Source organism: Buteo buteo, chromosome 1 (assembly GCF_964188355.1).
Source record: "Buteo buteo chromosome 1, bButBut1.hap1.1, whole genome shotgun sequence".
Lineage (NCBI taxonomy): Eukaryota > Metazoa > Chordata > Aves > Accipitriformes > Accipitridae > Buteo > Buteo buteo.
Window position 1 is genome coordinate 58,320,928 of NC_134171.1, and position 23,808 is coordinate 58,344,735.

The following is a 23,808-nucleotide window of genomic DNA, read 5'->3' on the forward strand; positions in this document are numbered from 1 at the left end:
TTCAGTTCAGAAATGAACTTGTTTTTCAAAATGCTTCTGGGATGAGGAGAGCAGTCTCAAAAAGCAGCTCCCTCTCAAAACTGAAGGAGAGAGGCATATGTCCCTGCATCTTTTAAAAGCTCTCAGAATTGTTGAATAGACCTCCTGTGAGTCTGTCAGATACTGAGCTTCCCAAGACAAATGAAACTATCTTCATTTCACAGACTTGTAAAGCAAGAATGTATGTAAGCTGCTTTCTCAAAACACACGTACTGCAAATAAAGATATCAAGTGTGCTGACATTTCTGCATTACAGCTTAAAATAACATCCTGTGTGATGCCTATATGCTGTGCTGTTAGCTCAGTTTTGGATTTTCTAAACACTGGGTTTGCTTTCAAAGAATAACGCCCCGGTTCCTGTACAATACATGAGTATACTGGCTCTTCAGCTGGGAAACAAAGTTAAAAATGTGTGGGCTTTGGCTTCAAAATTAACCATGCTTTAGTAATCCAGCATACTAAACTGTTTCTTATTAATGTATCATGCAAATACTCTCCAGTCCTCCCGCAAGTCTGACACTTTCCCAACATATCAATAGCAAATGTTCTGTGAAATGCAACTTTTCTGATGTAGGCCACCCTGACTTTCAGTGTGATCTCAACCCACCATCCAAATCTTCATGGCAGATGCAGAATGGAGTTCTTCTTTAATAAGGAAAACAATATTGAAAAAAAGTTTCTTGCTAGTTTGATACATCAAGCTTGTTTTTTCGGTAAAGAGCCTGCTGCTGGCTTTTTTACTCCCCCCCCTTTTTTTTTTTCCTAATTATGGCTGAACAGACTTAAGTTTGTTGTGTTTACTGAGTCAGAATGTAAGGTAATGCAGGGGGACGGTTGGTATCAGTCCCTTATTAATGTAATTATTTGACTTAAAATACAGTTTTGAAGTGTGTCAGCTTAACCCCAGCTGTTTTCCATCTTAATGCAGATGAGACAGAGAATGTATCCAAGGACTTTTGTTACTTGACAAATGAGCTTTGTAGAGGCTCTGCAACAACTGTCCCCATCTCCCAGAGCAGATTTTTATTTAATGATGCTGTGGCTATGCCACTCGGCAGCACCGGCCAGCTTCGCGTCCCTTCTCCGGACAGTGGATGTGACCAAGCAAACACACAGTAGCGTCATATGAAGCTACAAGAGCTATTTTTAATCAAGTTGGCTGGGTGCTGGCTGCAGAAGACAGCAGGTTAACCTGCCCTGCTATTCAAGTGGTTTCGTGGTTTGCCCTGGGCTGACAGCTGCCCGACCAGACTGCTACCAGCACCAGACCGATGCTCACGCTCGCCGTTTCAAAGCCACCCCTGCATACTAGGCTGCAGCCTGCAACGCAGATATCACCAGAGGTTCTGGCCCAAACAGCAGACCATTTAAAATGTCATGCAAACAGCATGAGAGGAGTATATAGCCACCGATGTTTAGTTTTCATATACTTATGTTTTACATCTTTTTGCACTATAATTAAAGCCACAGCGTTATCTAGTCTTCTCTGTGACTCAGCCATATCATCTTTCAGAAGCTTTTTATAGGCACTGTTGCAAAAGAGAACCTCGAGGAATAATTAAGGAGGATAACTTATTTTAATTTTTAGCTATTACATGTCCAAAGTGCTGCTTTTTATCTCCCCTCTGTTTTTAACATTCTCTGCACAGATGGACTACAATTTTTCCCCCATAAACCGTATGGTTGTCAGTTCACGCAGGGAATACTAGCAGTGCCGGAGGAAAAGCCACGTGAGCTGCGTGAAGGCAGATCCAGGGTAACTCAGTGACTGAGCAGAGGAGCAAGCTCAGAGAAATAAGAGTGCATACATCATGGGCAGAAGCCAAAGTGAAGAGCTTTGGAAGTTCAGGTGAGGCTGGATGTTGACCAGACACTGGTACTCAGAGAACACAAATGAAAAACAGAGAGAGAGCAACGCCACGATTGGTGACATGGGTCAGGGAGAAAAACTTAGCAGATATGTTTCAACTGAACTGCATTCCAGAGAGGAGCTGGCCAGTTTCAGAGGCCACTCGTGGACCACACAAACATTTCACCTCTTGCCTCTTTAGACATGGAAGGGGGCTGCAACAACCAACCTCAGCAAACAATGAAGTTAGAGTCTCTACGCAGGGCTCCTCACTGCCAAGTCCAAGAGGATTGCTGGACTTTGTTTGCTTGCTTTTAGATGTAGCTCTTGGAGCTAGGAGACGAAGAGGAGCAATGCTTTGGAAAAACACAGGCTACCACTCAATGACGTTCCCTTTGTACCAGCAAGAGTTTGAACTAAAAGTAAACCTAAGTGAAGAAGTCTGGAATTTGGCCCAGGACGCCCAAAGCAATGTCCTCTCCCATATTTCATTCATCACCTATTCTTAACCAACCAGTACTATAACCTGTGTCCTCTCACTTCAGCAAAGTTGTACAGTTGTAAATGACATAAATGGCTTTGCACTCAGGCGTAATACGAGACATGACAGAAAAATGAGGGGGAAACCAGTTTTGCTAGACTTATTTGGATTATGCCTTTTTGTACCCCCAAAACTGAAAGCAACTGGAAATGCTTAGGAAATTCAGGAGATTTAGGGGTTGTTTATACAGCAGATAAAAACAACTGACCCAAATGCCTCTATATTTTAAAGCTTCAAGGTAGGGGCATAGTTTATATATTAAAAATAACCAGGTCCTCTAGGTTCTATTGCCTACAGAAAACTTAAATCTAAAATAATTGCTTTTAAAAATTGATTTCCTTTAACATGTGTACAAGATTAAGTGGTTACAAATAGAAATGTTAGTTATTCTGAAATATTTATAGTGAATATCTGAGTTGCTTATTCTGGCAGCTTCCATAAGAAGGGATCAGATGATATCTACATCTTTTTTTCCAAAGAAACATTAAGAAAAAACCAGTAAGAACAAAGTGAATAAAATGAATTCAGACTAAATTGCAGAGCATACCTCTGCCTCAGTTCCCTGGTAATGAAAAGGCACCATACACCTACTACAAGACTAACCTAAACTTCCTTTCCAAACAACGTACTCGAATGAGCAACTGAAATAAGTGGGTGCAAGTCTAACATTTTCTATTTGCAACGCAGCTATATCTGATTTATAGCGCGCCCCCACCCTTAAATCAGAACTCCTTTATCTTCGGGCTTATAAAGCATGGTCACATGCCCTCTAGCGAGCTACACAGCAACTGCACCGTGCTAGGTGGAGAATTGTCATATCATTTAAGAGATGCTTCTTCACAGTGCCACGTGCTACTTATCTCTCAAAGGTATTCAGCATGTTTTGAGCTCAAGCCTTCTGAATCACGTAGTTCTCTGCGAGTCCCTATTTGAGGACAGGAAACAAAATGTCCTGAATTAAGGAACACAAATACTTAATCCAGCGAGCAACATTTAAAGCAAAGCTAGACTTTGGAACTATAGAAGTCCTGTTGGTCCAGCTAAATATCAAAGGCTCAGTGTATCAAGAACATCTTCATAAAAGTTTTCGTATCTCTTGGGGGAAAAAAAAATCCTAACCTAAGAAATAAATGCATGGGATGATACTGATCCAGAAGCTGTAATAATTGTCCTAATGCACACAGTACTGTTACAGCTTGAATGTGCTTTTTTGTGTTTTGGAAATAAGCTCTTTCTATCCACACACCACTGAGTGGACTGAGATGCGTCTCTGAACATCTCCTAGCATGAGGCCCTGGGCAAGGATCTTCTGTATCATGCCCTTTTGGACTGGATTATCTGTCCACTTTCAGGCAGCAGCCAGTTGGAAATGGAGCCCTGCTGGTGCTGAGGAATCAGTGCTCGCAGGAGGTTTATACCATGCTAATGCTTGGCTAGAGGCTATTTAGTCTTCCTCTTCACTAGGCTCTCATTAAATACATCAAGATGTTTCATGGGCCACATGTGCCTTCTACGCCACAGGCTGGCAGCGCCCACTTTAAAGCGATGCTCTCATTCTGGCTAGATAATTCAGGTCTCAATCAGCAGCTTCGCCATTCACATGAGTAAAGTTTAACATGTGCTTAAAAGTTTGCAGGATTGGATTAAAACACAGGATTACCCAAAGCTTGCCACAGCTCCTTTTCGTTCATTTGTGCCCCCGCAATGCATCATTACCCACATCCTTAAAGAGTCTTACTCTGTCATAATACATAATAGTTGGCCTGATACTAATAAAGCCTGATTCATATGAAAAGAATAAGCATTTCTGTTGCTATATGCCAATGGTAATAACAACGTGTCCTATTCACTTCATACAAGCTACAGATGCACAGAACATGTGATTCCTATTTTATGATAATGATTATCATTCTCCACAATTAATAAGTATTGCACTATAATTATTCCTAAAGCAACAACAAAAATAGAAGTTTAGTATTAATCCTGTTTCTCTATATATGCTCAGAAAGTGATGTAATACATCAGGAAAATTAGCTGCTGACATACAGATTAAATATTACATTTGGAATGTCAGTCTCATCTGAAAAGTATAAAATGCCTTTTTGAAATGTTTTGTGACAAATGAGGAACTGTTATATTTAAGTTATGCAGTACAAGTAACTGCCACTCACTACTTTGCCATGTTACCAGCTTTATACCAAAAAGCAGCATAGCAAATATATTTTCCAATCGTTAGGCTCAGGCATATTTTCCAGCCTTAATTCTTGACCTGTACACTTCCATGAAGTCCTTCTTCAGCTATGCTAGCTTCAGCTGTGCACTTGGCTGGTGGCTTTAACGTACTTCAGCCTGATTTTATGGGCTCACCTACTTAAAGAGATGCATCAGTCCCAAAATGCCCTTTCCACAGGGAATAGCTGCAGATTATAAATATGTTTTTAATGTAAGTCTATCTCCTCTACGTAGGCATTTACGTAGGAGTTACTACTGCTGTCTGAAAACCTCGTCATCCCAACTGGAGTAGTAATTGGAATTTCTCCATGTTGGGCAACAACAAATGATCTTCATATGAAGATAGTTATCTGGGTACAGCAAGGTAGTTATTGCAGGGGAAATTATGGCTGACAGCATAACTAAGTCTGGTTAGTAATCCAAGTGACATCTTGGAATATGTAACAGATTAAGTAATAATGTCTGGACTGGACCAGATCAAGACAAATCAGAATCCAGTGGGAACTTCAGTGGCTAAAAGAGCACTAAATAATCTCAGGAATCCATCTAAAGATTCAAGATGAAAACAAGCCCATTCCTTTGCTTATATACCCTTGGTCTGGTTCACAGTTTTGTTGTTGTTGGATGCCTATCTCCTTAGCCAATGTCTAGCCTGACTTTTTAGCCAATACTTTATAGCAACAAAATACATTATTTGTATGAATAAAATTTATTTGTTAGCAACAAAGTCTGATTCTGATCAAATATAGTGTCCTTTCTTTGTGTAGCACATCATGGGTCATAACCAAAGGAAAAAAAACCACAAAGTTTTGCTATTCCCATTAGAAGCCTTCGTAATGGATGAATGTTTATTTCCAAAGCCTTCACCCAGAAGTAGAGATCAGAACGTGTTTGGGGGAGGTACAACTACATTTGTATGTGAGAGGAAGGAATACCATCTCTTCTGTATTGACAATGGTTTGCTGAATTTCCCTACCTACCAGGTATCTCTACCAAACTAGAAAGTTCATGATCCTAAGATATCTCAGTGCATTTGGAAATCTTGCCAAGAGACCCTTGACCTGGTGTGTGCACACATCATTTTTACAAATTTGTATTTGTTTTTAACATCAGTCTTGCTGTCTCACCTTCCCACCTAAGCGAGAAGCAGAGCTTTGGAATTTATCTCTGTCTCCTTATTAACTCTACATGAAAATGTTCTTCCCATGCTCTTAAGGCTTTACTCAGGACAATAGTCTCACCTAAACCTGCAAACAGGCAACATAATATGGCAAAATAACTTGTTTATAAACTGCTAAATAAAACAGCACGGCAATTACCATTCATCTCTCCCCCATCTAAAACCTTGTATCCCAGCCCTCCTCATTAATTTAATGTTTAGTAATCTTCTAGCACTGTCTCCCCACTGTTGTAAAACACTTTTAGGGATGATAATTATCAAAATACCCTGAGCCTAATAAGCATAATCATCTTGGTAACTAACATAACTTGGACTCAACTTTCAAAAAAACCCAAGCTAGACAGTTTTCTCTGAATGATTGTGTTATTTTTTTTTCAATTCTTTTTGTTTGTCCACGTCCCAACTTAAAGAACTGTGCATGTAGGTGTCCGAGCTACTGAGCCCCTGCAGCTCACCCTGCCTTCAAGAAGGTCTTTCTATAGCTCTAACATAAACACATTGGAGGAGAGCAATAATAACAGCAAACCTGAGTTAATGTTACATTTGGAGTCCCAGTAGAAGACATAGCTTACAGCTCATCCTCTCCGCCTGAGATCACTAAATTATGTCACCTCCTGCATTCAATTCTGTATGTACTTTAACTGCTTGAAGGTACATAGGGGTTTTGGGGTCTTATGGACCATCACCTGGTCCATAAAAGAGACATCTCCTGAAAAATTAAAAGCAATGTTAGAACCTTTGTCCCCTCCATCAACTCTTTCATGAACTGTTGTGCTGATTAGAGGTGATGCTGGCGCAGGCTCACACTCTACCCTCTAGATAAGAAAGTTTGTAAGGGCAGATCCTGAGTATTTCTGTAGTAGGTCTCAATAGCAGTCCTACCTAAGTCTTACAGTGTAGGACAGGAAAGCCTCTGAAAACACCCTCCCAGGCAATAAACGATAATCAAATGTGCTTCAAAAGAAGTTAAGCACAGCTCTGAAGATGGAACAAGAAAGCAGTCTACATACACAAAACTTATACTGTGTCATAAATCTAATCTACATCTCTCATTCAGAATTAACTGCCGTGTTCTTGCTCTAATGAAGTACAAGGCCAACATATTCTACCCACCTTCACTGAAAGCTAGTAATAAAGCTGTATGTGTCTCTGTGCAGCATCAAAACAGATTTCACATGATTGTTTTAAATAGCAGGAGGACTGCATGGAAAGATGTCTGTATTTTCTTAATAGCTGTAACCACACTACATAGCACATGTCAAAATTCTGAAAAGAGAACAGATTCCCAATGCTTTGTACAATGTATATAGTTTCTTAGCTTTGATGTCTCTGCTTCTTTATTGTATTAAATTATCTGGATTAAAAAAGACAAAAAAAAGAAGGTTGGCTTTTGTCTTATTACTGAACTGTCAAACATTATTTGAGCTAAGAGAACAGCCAGGGCCTCCAGAATAATTTGGGGAGTGGAGGAAGGAAGAAGGAAAGCTGTTAGATGTCCTGCCTATTTGCACAGTTGGGTATTTCAGCCACAGAGATTGCGGGGAGATCACATGGTTCTAAAAGTTACTGTAAGTGACTTTTAAAACTTACATAAAAAGGGATCTCCCCCATCACTCCTTATGAGAGTCCTGCATCCCTCTCCCGCTACCTTTTTCTGCAGTTCTCCTACCTCTCCTACGTTCCCCTAGAGGGGCTCTTGCACTGCAGGATGGAGCGGTGATGGCAAGTGCCTCTGGTCACTGCTCTGGGGATGGAGGTGAGATTTCTTGCATGCTTTTTCTTCTAACAAACAAGCATGACAGAGAGAAAAAGATCCATTTCTCTTATTTTAATATCTAGGGAAAAATGTCTGCCAACAGAAATTATATTCCTTCCACTGACTTTTTTTCTTTACCTGGAGCATCTTTAAAATCAATACCAGCTGTTGTGGAGAAGGATTTTGGTGCCCTAAACAGAGATTTATGACTTCAGGAGAAGGAATAAGCAAGGGGAGCACAGAAACCAGAAACCTCATAGAGAAAAGATTCTGCTGCCATGGCAGAGAGCTGTATATCAAATAGACCCCTGTGTCTGCAGAGGAGCTGAAAAAAGTGCTCCTTCGAATCACTCATGCAATTGTAAACCTGGATAAAAAGCATGGCCCTTTGAAATCAAAGGCAAAAACTCCAGATGACTTTAGCCTGGCCACAGTTTCAGCTTTGGACTCAAATCTGAATGCAAATTTAACAAATCACCAGGCATAATATGGTTCATGTTATTATAAAATAGGCACAGGAGAGAGAACTGGCTGTGCTGGATCAGCATTCTGTCTGCGTGCTAGAGCAGAGGCCTCCCTTGCCCTTCACTCTGGCTTATTCAATAGGAGTTTCCACACCCTCTGTTTCCTACTCAGCTCAATAAAGGCACCAATTCCAGCCTCTAACCCTGAAAATAGTCAGCTTTTATTGAACTGAATGCTCCCTTTTGTAAAAAAAGTCCCTGAAGTTCATGTTCAAGGATCTGGGAGTCTGGGATCTGCTGACCTGGCTTGAGATCATCTAGGCCCTGGACATTCACAAATCTCTGTCTATAACATCAGAAATGTTCAAATGCTAGCAGATTGTGATAAATTACCATTTTGAGGTCACAAGAGGGAGAATTAAGAGTTTAAATGGAAAAATGTTCATGGAAGTGACATGAACTTACAGATCTGCAATTGATCATGTTTAATAAATGTTGCTCACATATTTCTTCATCTAGAGCCAATGGCTAATACAAGCATAAAGAAACGTAAGCTCCTCCAACCTCCATGTGCTGCTTCTGAGCCATAAACAAAGCCTGACAAAAAGCAGAAATGAATAAGGTCAATATTTAGTCCTGTAGTACAAGGTAAGCATAGGGTGTAGGTAGGAGAGTGCAAATTTCTTGGGGCAGTGAAGGGTAAATCAGTTCCTTGAGGGCTCCACACAGCAACGGCTAAACAGCTTCTTATAGCTCAGGTACGTTCTGCTGCTCTCCTTAGTGCAGTCAAAGCATACATTTGTTTTCAAGTTTCTGATGTAAAATCATTGATATGTAAAATAAATAGAGCTAGAAAGATGACTGCTAGACACATAATATCCAGGAAACTCCAGTATTATCCCCCTTGAATTCCAATACTTATAAAAGTTTCATTTAAGACAGGGAATTCACATATTAAAAGTTATAAGAATGTAGACCAATTTTATATGTTTTATATGCTCTACTTAAAATTCTACAAGCACAGTAGCAATGTCATTACTAACTAGGAAATAAGCTCAGATTGGACATGAGATACAGGAAGTCACTGAACGTTGGTGGGACAAAGCAGGAACAAGGAAATTGGCTTTGTGACCAAAGCCAATGTGCTGTAGACCTATACACCAAAGCTCCAATTCCAGCCTTTCATTTGTTAGCATCAGGGCCAGCTTAGACAATTCTTTCCTCTTGCTCCCTTCTTCCCATGCCACCTCTCAGCTGAGCTAGTGTGGAAAACCAGGGGAAGGAATTAATCTTACACAAGCATAAACATGCACAAATGTTTACAAACATAATCTTACACAAATGAAAGCAAAAAGGGTTATTTTAACACAGAGCTGGCCAATGATCTCATTTGCCATGCGACACGACAGCAGCATCAGCAATACTGTGGGCCAGCACAGGACTGGAACAAACTGCTAGAGTCAGAAGGACAAGCAATGGATGGCACAGGGAAGGCTGTCTGCAATCACAGGCTCTCAGCAAGATTAATACTTGTTTCCCATTGATAAATCAAGTCCCATGAATACCACTGAAAGCAGAGCTGGGGGTGCTGTTAAGGTCTGATGTTTAGCACTGCTTAGGAAAAACTCAAGATACCTTGAAAGATGAAAATTCACAGCTCTAACTTTAAGAGGTGATGGTTCCTCATGCTGGTAGCAACTCTGATTACACACTTTGCTGTATCACATCCCAGTCATAGCTGCATGTATAGACCAGTACTACATTTAATCCATTACAGAAGAAAAATCAAGGCAGGAAAAAGGTTTAAATGCATTTCTTAAGGTGTGTTAGACTTGCACCAGAACTGACCATACCCAGGTGCTATCATTTGCCAGGTTGGCATTGTGAACAATTTTGGAGCCTGCTGCAGTGCAGGAACAATTTCACCAACAGTAAGCACATTATTTAAATACTGAGCATTAACTTTGGGTTTTTTTCACTTGGCTACTAAAATAAAATTACTTGACTAGACTTTCTTCTAATGAAGCCAAGAATTATATAATTTCTCTTAGTAAGAATCCTACTTAAACAGAGGCTTGAAAAAAAGACGCAGGTTTCTTCTTATCTTCTTGAAAATGCTTTTGCCTTGTTACTTACAAGAATTTAACACTGAAGCCTCTACAATCTAATGTAAAAAGGTCTGTTTCTGTGCAAAGACTGACACTTGAGAGGTCTTGACTTTATTTGGTATTGGAATAAAGTCACCAACAGATTCATTCACATTAAGAAATCATGTAAATGCTGCCTCATAACTCCACGTGTAACTTCATTCTAACAGAGGCACTTGTGGCTTAACAAGCATTTTATTTGCCACGGAAGATTGAAGGATAGCATACAGCAGCATCTTATTCTTCTGAAGACACATGTGACAAAAAACTCCTGGCAAAAGGCAACAAAGCTAGCAGTTGCTCAGTAATCAAACCACGGTGCATCATTTCAATGTCATGAAACTGAGTTCACAGCAGCAGCGTTCACCATTTAAAATCAGCCCTTAACAAAAGCAATTGCTGAGACAAACACTTTTCTTCTGCTATACTTAGGAGACGGACACAACAGCCATGGGGAAATTCCAAGGTGCAAAATCACCCCTGGTGGTTTTGGCCTCAGCCACATCCTGCTCCAAGGTATAGGATGGGAGCTGAGTGCTCTTGTAGAGAGGAAAGCAGGAGACAGCTGGGGAACATACCATCTTTCCTAACAGGGAGGAGGAAAACCAGAAGTGACACCACATGACATGTTCTACGATGCGTGTAGGCAAACTGGTTGTTTCTTAATGTACAAACAGAAAAACAGCACAGCAACTGCCTCTGTAATTTCAAGTATCAGAAAAGAAACCAAAAAATGAATTTGTCTCATGATTTGTGAAGTTGCAACACTAACAATACCAGCAATTTTGCCCAGAGCTTAGCGCCAGCTTATGACAGGATGTTCGCAACTGCAGCAACTCATCTCTTCAGCAATTGGAGGTAAAATGCATGAGCCATCTCTTTAACCAAACAAAGCAACAGATGGCATGTTCCGTTCCTACCATCCTCCCCAAACTCAGTAACCTCAAAATCTAACACTCTAGCGGAATGGGGAGAGAAACAAGGAACATATTTTTTTACTGCTTGAAATATCTTGGGTATCAAGTGATGCCTCATGCTTAATACCTGAGACAAGAGGATTACTCTCAGATGTAGACTGGAGAACTGACAAGGAAAAATTTCAATTCCATTTACTAAAGTTATGAATTAAAATCTTACTAACTGTTGACTATTAACCCTCACCAAATCCGATGTCTACAACATCTCCCTCTTCCTGGCAGGATCCACCAATGAACATTTTCTGCCTACCTCAGCGACTTTTTAAGAGAGGGGTTTTGCCTTTTTAACTCACTCGGTTTTTTTCCCTACTTCTTTGGTGATGAGTTCAGCATGGAAAAACATCACTGAGGCAACATTATTTGAAGCAACATCTAACTTGCATCTCTTACTTGAAATCTGATTTCTTTACAGAAAACACATAGCCTACTTGGCAGTAAGGATCTCCATATGGTAAATGTCTGTCCTATTACTGCTCAGTCATTTCCACTCCCATTGTTCATGCTCTGCTATCCTCTTAAATAAATACCTCCATCAGATACGGATAAAATGTATACATTCTTTTTTAAAGGGAAGTGAGAACAGAGATCATCGTATGAAGAGTGCGCATTGAAGTCTTTCCTCCTATTAACATCTTCCCAGATTTTTTTTAGTTTTATGCTTTGCCTCTTCTTACCTATTTGGTTCTGTCTGCAGTTGTATTCTTTGAAATAGTGTTAGTATCCTGACTTGTTTGTGTTCCTTCTAATCCATCACATCTCATCTGCAAAACACATCTCTTTGGGATAGCTTAACTCTCATTTAGGGCACTCATAGAGCTATATCTTGCTCTGAGCTTCCATCTCTAATTGTGACTGTGTTTTCATGCAGCATGATGGAGAAACATGGCCTGAAATATGAATGCCAATGTGATAAATTTTCCTTCATAAAGAAAAAAAACAGTCTTAATTACACCATGTAGATTAAAATCTAATTCCTGGGACTGCGCACATATTTAATAACAAGACCTTACATAGGAGCTACACAGCAGCTATACCCCAAAAAGAGGGCATGCATTGCTAGCATCAAACCTTGGATTGCATGGATTTCTCAGATTTATGTGGCAGTTTTCATTTGATCACAAAAGTTCAAATATACACCTCAGGTTTAGCACAACACACTTTCAGAACTGCCTGGGAACGTCCATTCTGAAACCAAGGTATTTCTATAAAGTTAAGACTCAACAGCTGAGCATTTGTAGATCTGTTTTCAATTACAGTATTAAGTCCAACAGTTTAAAGCCAAGACTCCTAATTTACAACAGTACTTGTTAATTTACAACACTGAGCTTGTATAACATTTAAGTAAACACTGCACTTCTGGATGACAGAAAGCTAAACAATTAAATAAAACTTCAGAAACATATCTACTCCTGCAGTTTTCAAAGAGCTTCCAGTTCTCCAAAAACAAACAGCTCCCAGCTGCCCAGCATTTATACTCATGCATCCTGTACCGCTAAATATGTAGAGAGAAAGGCATGAACAGCCTAAATATTTTTCATTCAGAAGATCCTTCCATCAAATCAGATTTTAAAGGTAAATTCTGCTTTCATCCACTGCATTTAGTTTTGTTTTGTGAAGGGAGGGAAATGCGGAGGAAAAAATAAACACTAAGGATAAACACGAAACTTACTTTATTTTTACCACTGAAGAGCTAACACAGGCCTCAAGTCTTTCTTCCAATTAAGCTAAATCCTAGTCTTTTTAGCAAGCATACCAGCTGAAGACGGCTCCCTCATGTTTCAGCCTTCTGTGGCTGAAACAAGTCAAATTGCAAGCTCTTCTTCCTAACCAACCATTGCCTCACCTCCTTTCCCACTTGAAGAAAAAAAAAGTTTCGGCTACCCAATTGTTTTTTCTCTCTAAAATGACACTCTCCTTTTCTCACTCTTGCCAAGACCTCAATACTAGGGCTGATCAAATAAGTAGAAGCTATGCAGAATGTTAATTTTTCATAAAAATATCTTCAATGTATTTGTCTAAAATCCCCAAATAAGGTGGCACTGGAAACGGACTATTTTTCAATTAATTACTGCAATTGTCACAAGAGCCATACACCTCATTTAAAACAACCATTTAACTGAAAATCTATTTTTTTACTAAGCCATCACAAAAGCCTGGTGTTTCAAAAACTCTGCAGAGGATGATCCCCTTTAAGGTCCTACTTGGTTTTCCCCTCGAGTCTATAAAATCAGAGCTTTCAGAACTTTTGAGCTTTATACTCAAATAAAGCGGTTTGGAGAACATTTCAATATGGAAGCCCTCGAAGGGGCAAGAATGCAGAAAATGTGTTTCACAACAGTCTTCCATGGTACAGAGTATGAAGAAAGGACTTGGAGACTGGAAAAGCTGAGGCATGTTCAAAGAAGTTGAGAGCCTGAGGGCAGGTTTTGCAAAGCCTAAATAATGACTTGAATAACACTGGTGAGCCACGGAATAGGACCAACAGCATCAAAGGCCTCTTAGGGAGAAATGGGATAGGACAGTGGCTTCACAACGGTTTTGTGAATATGCACTGTTCAGGATCTATAATACCATAACAAACTAAAAAGGGTTTAATAGACATTATTCTTTGGGGGTGGGTGGGAGGGTGTGTCATGTTAACAACAACATTTAGTCCTTTGGGGATATTCCGCACATTTGTGAGCAAAACGTTGTGTAACAGCCTAGGAAAATGCCCTCCAGACTCTTTGCCAGGTCTCTGGAGCAATCCAGCTAGAAACATATACAGCCTAGTCCAGAGAAAGGCCGAGAACAACTATTCCCTCTCAAATTAATGGGATTTTTGAGTGTTCAGCATCCCACAGTTAGCCAAGTCCCTTATGTAGCAGTAATTGCAGACAGCTCTCTGACTTGGGTGGGGAGAGAAACTTGGGGCTGACAACCTGAACAGCACTCTGCCTGAGTACCCATTCAGCTACTGTCTTTAGACAGAAATCCTAACGTTAATTGCTTGTTCCTTTTTGAAGGCAAAATTCCCAAGGACACCAGCAGGATTCTGCCTACGTTAGTAGAACTTCAGGCTTTGAATTATTATTATTATTGATAAAGACATTTAAAAAAAATAATAGTGGTACTCTCCAGCAAGATCAAATATCACATGCATAGCTTTAAATTTGGGGAGTTTTGTCCTTTTTTTAGTGTCTAGAACAAAGATGAAGGTATACCACACTGAAGTCAACTCACAAAGAGCTGAAATTCATAGTCAAGTAAAACTCTGCAAGTAATAAATGCTTTCAACATACTAACACAAGACAAAGTCAATTCCTACTAAAAAACAACGAAAACCCCCCACAACTCAGAAACACGGTAGGAAGAATATTATCACAATACTTGAACAGGAATGAAAAGCAAGCACTGAGAGCTAAAACAAATACTGAGAGAAAGGAAGTTTGAAGCAGAAGGCTTAACATGAAATAGAGAAAGGAGGGGTGTAATGCTACTAAATAGAAAGGTTAGTATTTTACAGAAATAAGTTAAATTAGATTACAAGATAAGTACAAATCACACCAAACAAATCTGCTCTCCTGTAACAGGATACATGTGTAGTGGATAGTAGAGATGCAATAAATGTCATACAGTTTGAGCAGAGCAAGTCTTTTAAAACTGTCTCCCTTGACATTTTCATAAGCCACCAAGGGAGACACAGACTAGATAAAACACTGTATTCAAGAAGTTCGTATTAATGGCTCACTAATATATATATAGGTATGAGTATATATATATAGACATTCCCAAGGAGCCTGTCCTCAAGTAGGTATTTCCAGTATTTTTAATAATGGCTTGAATTATAACACTAGCCAGGGAATTCAATAAATGCTCTAAGTGAAAAAGAGCTACAAGGACAACAAAGACAACAATTATTTTTTGTAGCAATAGTGATAACATTGAGAAATGATCCATCTTTAAAACAAACTAACAGCCACGTCGTGTTTTGACTAGAGTAAAAAATGCATGTTAAAATGCCCTTTTTTCCCATATAGCAGAAATAGAAGGCACATGAAAGAATATACAGCTGATAAAGTCTACCCACAGTTTGACTGCAATGTAAGGAGCCTAAAAAGAATTGCCGTAAAAATATATCATATTTTTAATTAGTGAGAACTTGTAACAACCCCTGGGGCTTCAAGCAGGACTAAAGAAACACAAATGGGAAAGCATAAACCACAGCTAAAATTATATAACTAAACCAGGCATAAAACTGTTATCTGTGTTCTTTTGCTTGCCTCCTTGTTTTTAAGCTTGCTTTTATGTCTTGCAAGTTCAGGAATACACCGTATCATCCAGTTCCAGTTACATTTCACCCAGGATTGCCCCAAGGTCACACAAAAGAGGGTGTTGGTGTTGGTGAAGGGTTGGGAACAGATGATATAACATTGTGTAGGGATGCCACTAGCAAAACAGAGAGAAGCTTGGTATGAAAGTGTGGCACAGCAAATTCCACAAATCCTACCTCCTGCAGGGAAGAGGGTTTCCATCAGCCCAACCTCTCTCCTCATTTGCCCTCCCCTGGGCTTCAGACGCCCAGTCAGTATGCACATTCCACATTCCTCTGGCCTATCAAAGAGATATTAATACATTCCTAGCGTGGCATTCGGAGAAAGAAAGTATGCCGAAGAGACACAATTATACTCCCAACTCTCTCAAAGTGAAATACAGTCCATCACTATCAGGAGATACAAGCAACACCTAGGAAGAAACATTCACAGGGAATAAATACAAGGTGTGGTTCATGAAACTGGAACTGAGCATGGTTTGTTTGAATGGCTGCTTTTAATTTACACCTCCTGAAAGCACCAATAAGCTTTGGAGATACACACCAGTGCTGAATCCCATGGACGCCAATGGGACTGCAAGTGAGTACGGATTTTGCCCTGGCTGCACGCTCAGAGATAAAAGCACATCCAAGTGTCTGGGTGGATCAAGCACCTATGGACCTTTAACTTATACTAATTGACAGAAGAATGTCCTCTTGCATTAAATCAAAACGGGTTTTGTATCACTTTGTGGATAACTTGCTTATCAAGTATTGGACACGGGCCCAGATGTTGCACTGAGAGCCAAGGAGTGCAAGGGTATGTCATAACAGTTTTCAGTGAAGCCATAAATCTGCTGAATTGCTGTGTGACTCTTAAAACACCAAACTGATGTGAACTGCATATCCTAGCAAAAGAAAACATTTCATGTAGATTACTTTTACAGTGTGTTGCCTTACATTGCCATTTGCACAATAAATATTGTATTTTGCTGTTCCATAAAGTCGTGTAGGAAGATTTGAGGTCAAACACAGAAATGCATAAAAACTGGTTTAAGGAAGAGGATTCATCCCCACAGGCTATGAAGTAAGGCTCCGATATGGTACCTTCAAAATCTGTTGGAGTTTTGCTATTGAACACAATACAAATAGGATTTCTATTTGAATGAGGGGATTTTCTACAACACCTTTGGATGGTTTTAATTCCTGCAATGTATGTTAGGTCCCAGCACTGCATCTGGTAGTGGTCAGAAGGTTTCTTCCTTTCCTGTCTTTCTAGTTTCTTTGGTAGTAACTTTGGGATCACGCTGACTTTCCATTCATAGTCCCAGATGACACAGTATGATAGAGGTTCCCACATCAGACACCCCAGGCATCTTTCCTTTTCCATCTAGAAGAGGCTTCTTCTAGACTGCAATAACAGTCTTTTCTTAATAGAATGTAATCTGTTTCTTAGAAAACACAGAAACAGAAAATTAAAAGTGCAGTATAAAAAAAAATTATAAGAATTAATAAAACTGATGCAACTACAGTGTATCTTTCATGTTTCAATATACCATTCATAACTGATTGGAAAAGCCTGCTCATTAACAGCAGTTCTAAAAACACACAGTATTTGTGAGTTACAAGCACACAAGTAAAGGAACTAGAGATCCTTACAAGCAAGCTTTTGACTTTGTGGATTCCTTAGTGGTTTTCCAATGTTAAAAAAATAATAATAAAATCTACTGAGCACTTGTTAACTCTCTAAAGAAAAGTAATAGCATTCAAACCACATAAATACAGTATTTGTCTCATCTATCAAAACATACTCCAGATATAGTCCATATCAAAATATACTCTAGTATATACTCCAACATACACTGTAAAAAGGCTTGTTCCATTTTATGAATTTTGAGTAAATGTTAAGAAGATAATTGGGAAAAAGGGGAAAAAAAAAAAGCACAGACAGCCAATGGAGAGAGTAGGCATGTGTGATATGACACTAGTCCACTCATTTCTTTAATGCATCCCAGCCTGCATGAGAAGAGCCTTCTGAGGCTCCACAATCAAAAGCTTGTGCAATTTCTCACTCGGTAAACCCTAGCACAACAAAATAAGCTTTGCAATGTGACCCAAAGGACAACAAAGAAAGTTCTTGGCAGAACGATAGAAGATTCAATTTCCATAGCTATGGCCCTCTGATGGAGTATGTCTCTTTTTGATTAAAACAACTATGAGGTCATCTCCAGCACAGAGCAAACAACTGCTATATTGTCATGCCAGGAGTATGTTGCTATTTGCACTAAAGCAGGAAGACTTTCTACTTAACACTTAATTTATTTTTATTTAAACATTACAGAGCTGTAACATAAAACAACAAGAACCTGGTGCTGACAGGTATGATGATCTCTGCACTCCTGCGCTCCACATCCAAAATGGCTTTTGGTCTTTTCAGACATACGTAACAAACACAGTCACTCCACTGAAGGAATGAGGTGATTTCTCAGGCAAGATATTCCCAAAGTATTCAAAACTAGTTGCAGACAAAATTTGCACTTAGTTCCCCAAATCAGTTTCTCTTCATGCTTTTTGTTATCTTGATTAAAATCTCCCTTGGGACATATATTTCTGAATAAAAGTGTCTTATTTCTTAATAAAGGGGTTTATAGAGCATATTTGTTGAAGTTCTCTTGCTTTCTGCTAAGAGACTGCCATAGGAGGTAGTGTAATAGTCATTAAAGAAATCACCAATCAAAGCCAGTTTTATAGACATAAGGAAGAATGTGCTTCACAATCAAAAATATGGCCAGGTGAGTAAGGAAAGGCTAAACAAAATCTTAAAGTCTTAAACTGAATAGAAGATATAACGTGAATGTACCTGGACTGGACTTATTCTCCTATATTCTCCCAGTGCTGCGTACAGATCAGCAAATTGGGTGTGGTATGATTTAAGTAACATAATAACCATTTTTTCTAAGCTTATTTCCAAGAAACAGTGCTACTGGTTCAGAAAATCAGGCACAAATCAACAGCAATAATCTAAATACATACTTCTACATTTAAAACCCTGTCATTTCTTAACTTGGTATCTGCTATTAGATCCAAATTTTTAAAAAGGGCTAGGAAAAAAAAAATATCTCTGTTTCATGCTACTCTTTTTTCATCAATTTTTCATCTCAGGTCTTAAAACATATTCTTGTCCAGCTCAGAGTATGTTTCAAGTGATGGCAGAGGCATCTACACATTAACCCTACTGCAAACTTGTATGAATGAAAATGGATTTAGCAAACAATTTGCACTAACAGACAACTGCACCCTTATTATGGATGAAGGGATATGAAGGATATTTGTCTCCTTCCATAATGTTTTTTTCTTAAACTTGCTCTAATCCTCAGCTATCCCTCTGCTGTCCAAGAAATGCAACTTCGATTAAGAACAAAGTGCAGGTGAGAACCTGGAGGAGCATCTGCATCACTGAATCTCTTATACCTCAGCTTCTATGAGATTTAAATTTGGAAACTTAAAGCCATGACACCCTTCACTTTGAAGAAAAACACAATATTAAGATTCTGTTCAGATGCACAAAGCGTTCTACAGCTGTAAAAACCCAGTTCATGATCCATTTATGAGAGAGGACTAAAAGATATTGCAATTTGCCCAACTCCACAGAGCAGGAATGCAGCAGTATTGAAATAGCTTCCAGGCTGTGATCAGGCACCATATCACAAGCAGTTAATGTCAGGTACCCCAAAGAAAGGTTTGATTGTCTAAGAGTGACTGACAGGGCTTTGATGACTTGAAATATATGCTGCCTCATCAGCATTTAATACCATTTCCAAATAATAAAATGAAGGAGGAGAATCAAAGCTGACAGAGGAATTGAAAGGGGACCAGTGATGATGTCAGTGTTGTTAACTGCAGTATCTGTATTCTTTTTATTTCATCCCTTTCCCATAAGTAATCTGGCTGGCATAGAAAAGCTTCATAGTATTTCAAGTTGTGATACTTCAAAGCTCTGTGCAGTAGCAACAGGAGAGCATAAAAACATTAACTTGGATCAGTAGCTTCAGCTCAGGAGGACAAAGCCGGTCACTAGCAACGTGCACCAGCAGAGACTGACCCCAGTAACCGCCTTCATCCTTGCATGAAAAGTCCCTTCCCAATGGCCTGACTGCCTGCAGAAGATATCCTTTAGAAATCTCCACCAAGATGAAAATTGGTTCTAATTCTTGTTCTAATGGTGCTTTTTCTTGCAGATTACCTGATGTCTGTGAAAAGACATTAATCGAGTTATTCTACCTACCACCCCTCCTTTGGATTGACTGCTGCATTAATCGCATGCAAATGTTAATTACCATTGCTAAAACAAAAAGGAAAAGATGGAAGTCTTCAATCAAAGCCTCACAAATTAGTAAAAGAAATGAGAAAACAAAAAAGTTCAGTTGCAAATATTCCTCTTCCAAGTATGAGCTGCAAGTAATTTAAAATGCATGTTAGAAGGGAATGTATCATCTTGTTTACTAAGAGCTCAAAGACCAGGGCAAATAAATGGCTCCTGAGAGGGTGATACTCAGGGATAGGCAGTAATTCCCTGTTTTAATCCATCACAATCAATGACAAGAAGCATATCAGAATGGTCAGCTCTCTCTATTACTCATTACTTTTCATTAAATGGATTAAACAGCTGAAACCAAATATTGTGTTGGTTCAGATTACCAAACTGAAAGCCTATCAAAGGATGTTCTCTGCAAAAGATTTTATGGCTAATTACAATTAATTCGATATGGTATTTGGAAAGTATCTTTTGGTTTTGAAATTAGGCCTATTTTGCTTTCAGAAAAAGACTAAGACAAATATTCAATATGCCCTTAAATCAGACCCATAAACCTATGAATAACAGTTTTGAGCTGTTTTTAAAACCTTGGACCTATGGACATTTGTTCTGAAGGGTAGCAGGTGTCAGGAGATTACCTGTGTAAAATTCCTGCGTGATAATGCTCCCACCTGGCTTCAGCTACTGCTCCAAGCTGTGATTTCCATCCTATACTATTCCTACATGAACAACTTTGAGGCATCACAACATGAAATATCATGTAACATTTTATACCACCCTGGATTACTTATGGGAAAGGAACAGAATAAAATTGGCTCTTCTACACATAGCCCGTGTGCTTTCTATGAATGTTTTATAACCCTAGCTCTATTTTTTTTTTTTTCTGCTGACAAGAGTAACTTGTTGCAGAGGCACCTAGCCTGAGCTGGGACTTTGCACATTTCATATTATTAGCCTTCAGAGAGAATAAAGAAGAAAATCCCATCTTTGTTTTTTGCTGCAACAATGCAACTATATTCTGATTTGTTACTGGAAACAATATAGATTAACAATATTAACAAAAAAGACAGTGATTTTTTTTTTTTTTTTTTTAAAAGAGGCCCAAGGCTCATATACAAAGGAGCTGTAGAGTTTTGCATCTAACTTTGCATGGAATATGCATATCAAAAAATACAAGAATGGATCAAGGGTTAAAAAGATAGATTAAAATCTTTGAGAAAAATACATGCCCACACGTTACTACAATTGAAATATGAAAGGTCTTTCTTCTCAATAGAAGTAGATTTTTGCTAGGTCACAATGAAAAACAGGTATTAATGTATTTTTCTAAAACAAATAGTAAGTTAACCACCTCCAAGGCTAAGTTCTGTTGCTTATTCTTTCTTGATTAGAAGTACAAGTCATCATAAATCACATTTTATTAATAAAAAGATTCCTAGAGTAAGGATTTTGCTGAAACAGTGCTATGAATTTTTGCATAGTGTAAATAACTATTCACCTATAAAATAAAGGAAATGTGAAAGTCCAAACTTCACCTGTTGACTCCACATCATAGATTGAAATTCAATGTATGTGTTCCCAAAATGGCTTGAGGGAGCAGAGCCATGCAAAGCCAGATACATACACTCCTCATGGATAAAACGTAACACTTTTCAAGTGCACAGGCTAAAGATAAATTGACATTGACTACATTTATATCTTTTTTTTTCCCATAAATACTTATTTGGACACTAAATTTACAATTTTACTTCACTCAAAGTAAACACCTCTATCTTATGGGGAACTGACTCTTAATTTCCCCAATAGCATCTTCATTCCTCAATTTTATTTTATTTTTTGATTTTTAGTTCTTTAAATAGGAACGCATTATACAAGCCAGTGGGTTTGTATTTTGGCACCTCTAGGACAGCAAAGCTCTCTTACAGCTCTTACATGTCTCTCATTGGGTTTGGATTACCTTACTTTGGCCTATCTGCCAAAGGATCAGCATGCCAGACACCTTCTCTGATTCCTCCCAAACCTTTTCCTGCACTGCAGAAGCAACCAGGATCCTGATGTTACCACTGGCTCTCATTGACTTCATCTGATGAGGGTGTAGCTCTCCAATTTTTCCACTCTGCAGAAGAGCAGAGACATTCTACCTGCTTTTAACACATCAGAGGGAGGCTGTTTTTATTCCGTCTATTATCAGAAGATCTCAGCTTGATCACCACAGTAGGTCCAAATCCTCATCCGAAACAAGAGGTACCAACTTTTTAACACCATGAAGCTCCTGTGAGAGCCTGGGTGCACTAGTACTTGTGTACAGTAAACACTGGCATCTGGTGGCAGCTGGGCGAATCACAGCTCTACCTTCCTAGAGGCATAGCAGGGAACATAAATAACAATTATTTCTTTAAAGATAGTAGCATCTGCATGAATTGATACCCAGTGGAAAGATGATCTTACCTCTGATTGTGACCATCAGCTATATCAACAGCCTTGCAAGCCCCTCATGATAATATACTTATATTCCTGGCAGGAAACTTGAGTCAGTTCAGCAAGTTTCTAGTGCAAATCTGGTATGAAAGGTTGACCTGAACTCCCGGGGAAAAGCTGTAAAGATAGTACAGGTGGACAGGGCTTCTCTAAGTGGAAAACTGGATGCTGGAATTTGGATGATGCCGCAATCTGTCCTAGATTAGTTTTAGACCAAAGCCAAGTCATTTGACTGACTTCATATCATCAGTATCAAGTTATTTTGTTGACACAGATTTAGTCTCTAAACAAGTCCTCACAGATTAGTCTGTGCCTTTTCAATGACTTCCTAGCTAGCACTTAAAACAACTCTTCGTTTCTATTTCAATCTTCTGTCAGCGTAGGGCCCAGTCTTGCAAGACATTATGTGGTCTCAAATGCTGTTAGCAATCACGGACATCAACAGGACTTAAACCTTGCACAACAGGACCTACTCTCCTTGTTAAAAAGAAGTACAGGGCTTGTGTGTGCAACTATTGTCATTCCCATTTATTTTGTTGGCCATTTCAGTATCTTCTGTTGCATCTCTGCTGCAACATCAGGGAGCTTTTCTCGTGCAGAGTCTAGACGGATACTGAATATTTGAAATAGCATGAGGAGTTTGGAATGAGGTTTGTTTATGAGTCTGGAGTTTTATGTCCTCATCTGAACCAAAATGCTCATGCTTCTGAGTGTCACACGTTGTTGCTCATCAGAAAGTTGTCTCTCCAGACAACTTACGTTGCTCCTAATTTAGAGGGGTGAGCAAACACATTTGAAGTGTAACAAAATTGGAAGGGGCTAACAAAACAAGTACAAGAATAAGTCAAGGTCTCACTTAAATTCAGTTAATTTGCTTTCTTCAAAAAGAAGATTAGAGAGGAGTAGATTGATGTTCTTGCATGCCTATCTGAGAAGAAAAGGAAGAGACTGATAAAGGCTATTGAAACCAAACAGATAAAATACGAAATCCAGTGGCTGAATGTGTAAAAATTCAGATTAGATATCAGAAGTGTATTTTTTCTGAGTGAAGGGTAACCATTCAACCAGCCAATACACAGCTATCATTGACTGTCCATCACTTGAAGCCTTTAATTCAAGATTGGATATTCTTCAAAAATACATGTTCTGTCCCAGACAGCTCCTGAAGCACTGTATAAAACATGGATTAATGATCTACAGCCTGAATTGTGCAAAGAGCCTGACCAGATGATTTTAATGACTTTCGGCCCTCAAAATTTATGAATACTTGATATTAAATTGAGCATGTGAATAATTCCTTCTCCATTTGTTAATTTTAGTGACTTCAAAAGGACAACTGAACAGCTTAAATTTGAGCATGGGATTACGTGTAATACTGACACAAGACCATGATTAGAATCTGTAGAAGGTTACAGATATCTCTCTAAGTAAAGTTGATCATACAGCAGCTAAAAATCCTACAGCATTCTCAAGAAGAATAGGGAACATTGCCCATTTCTTACTGACATTTTTTTTCCTCTCAGGAAAACCTCTTTAGAG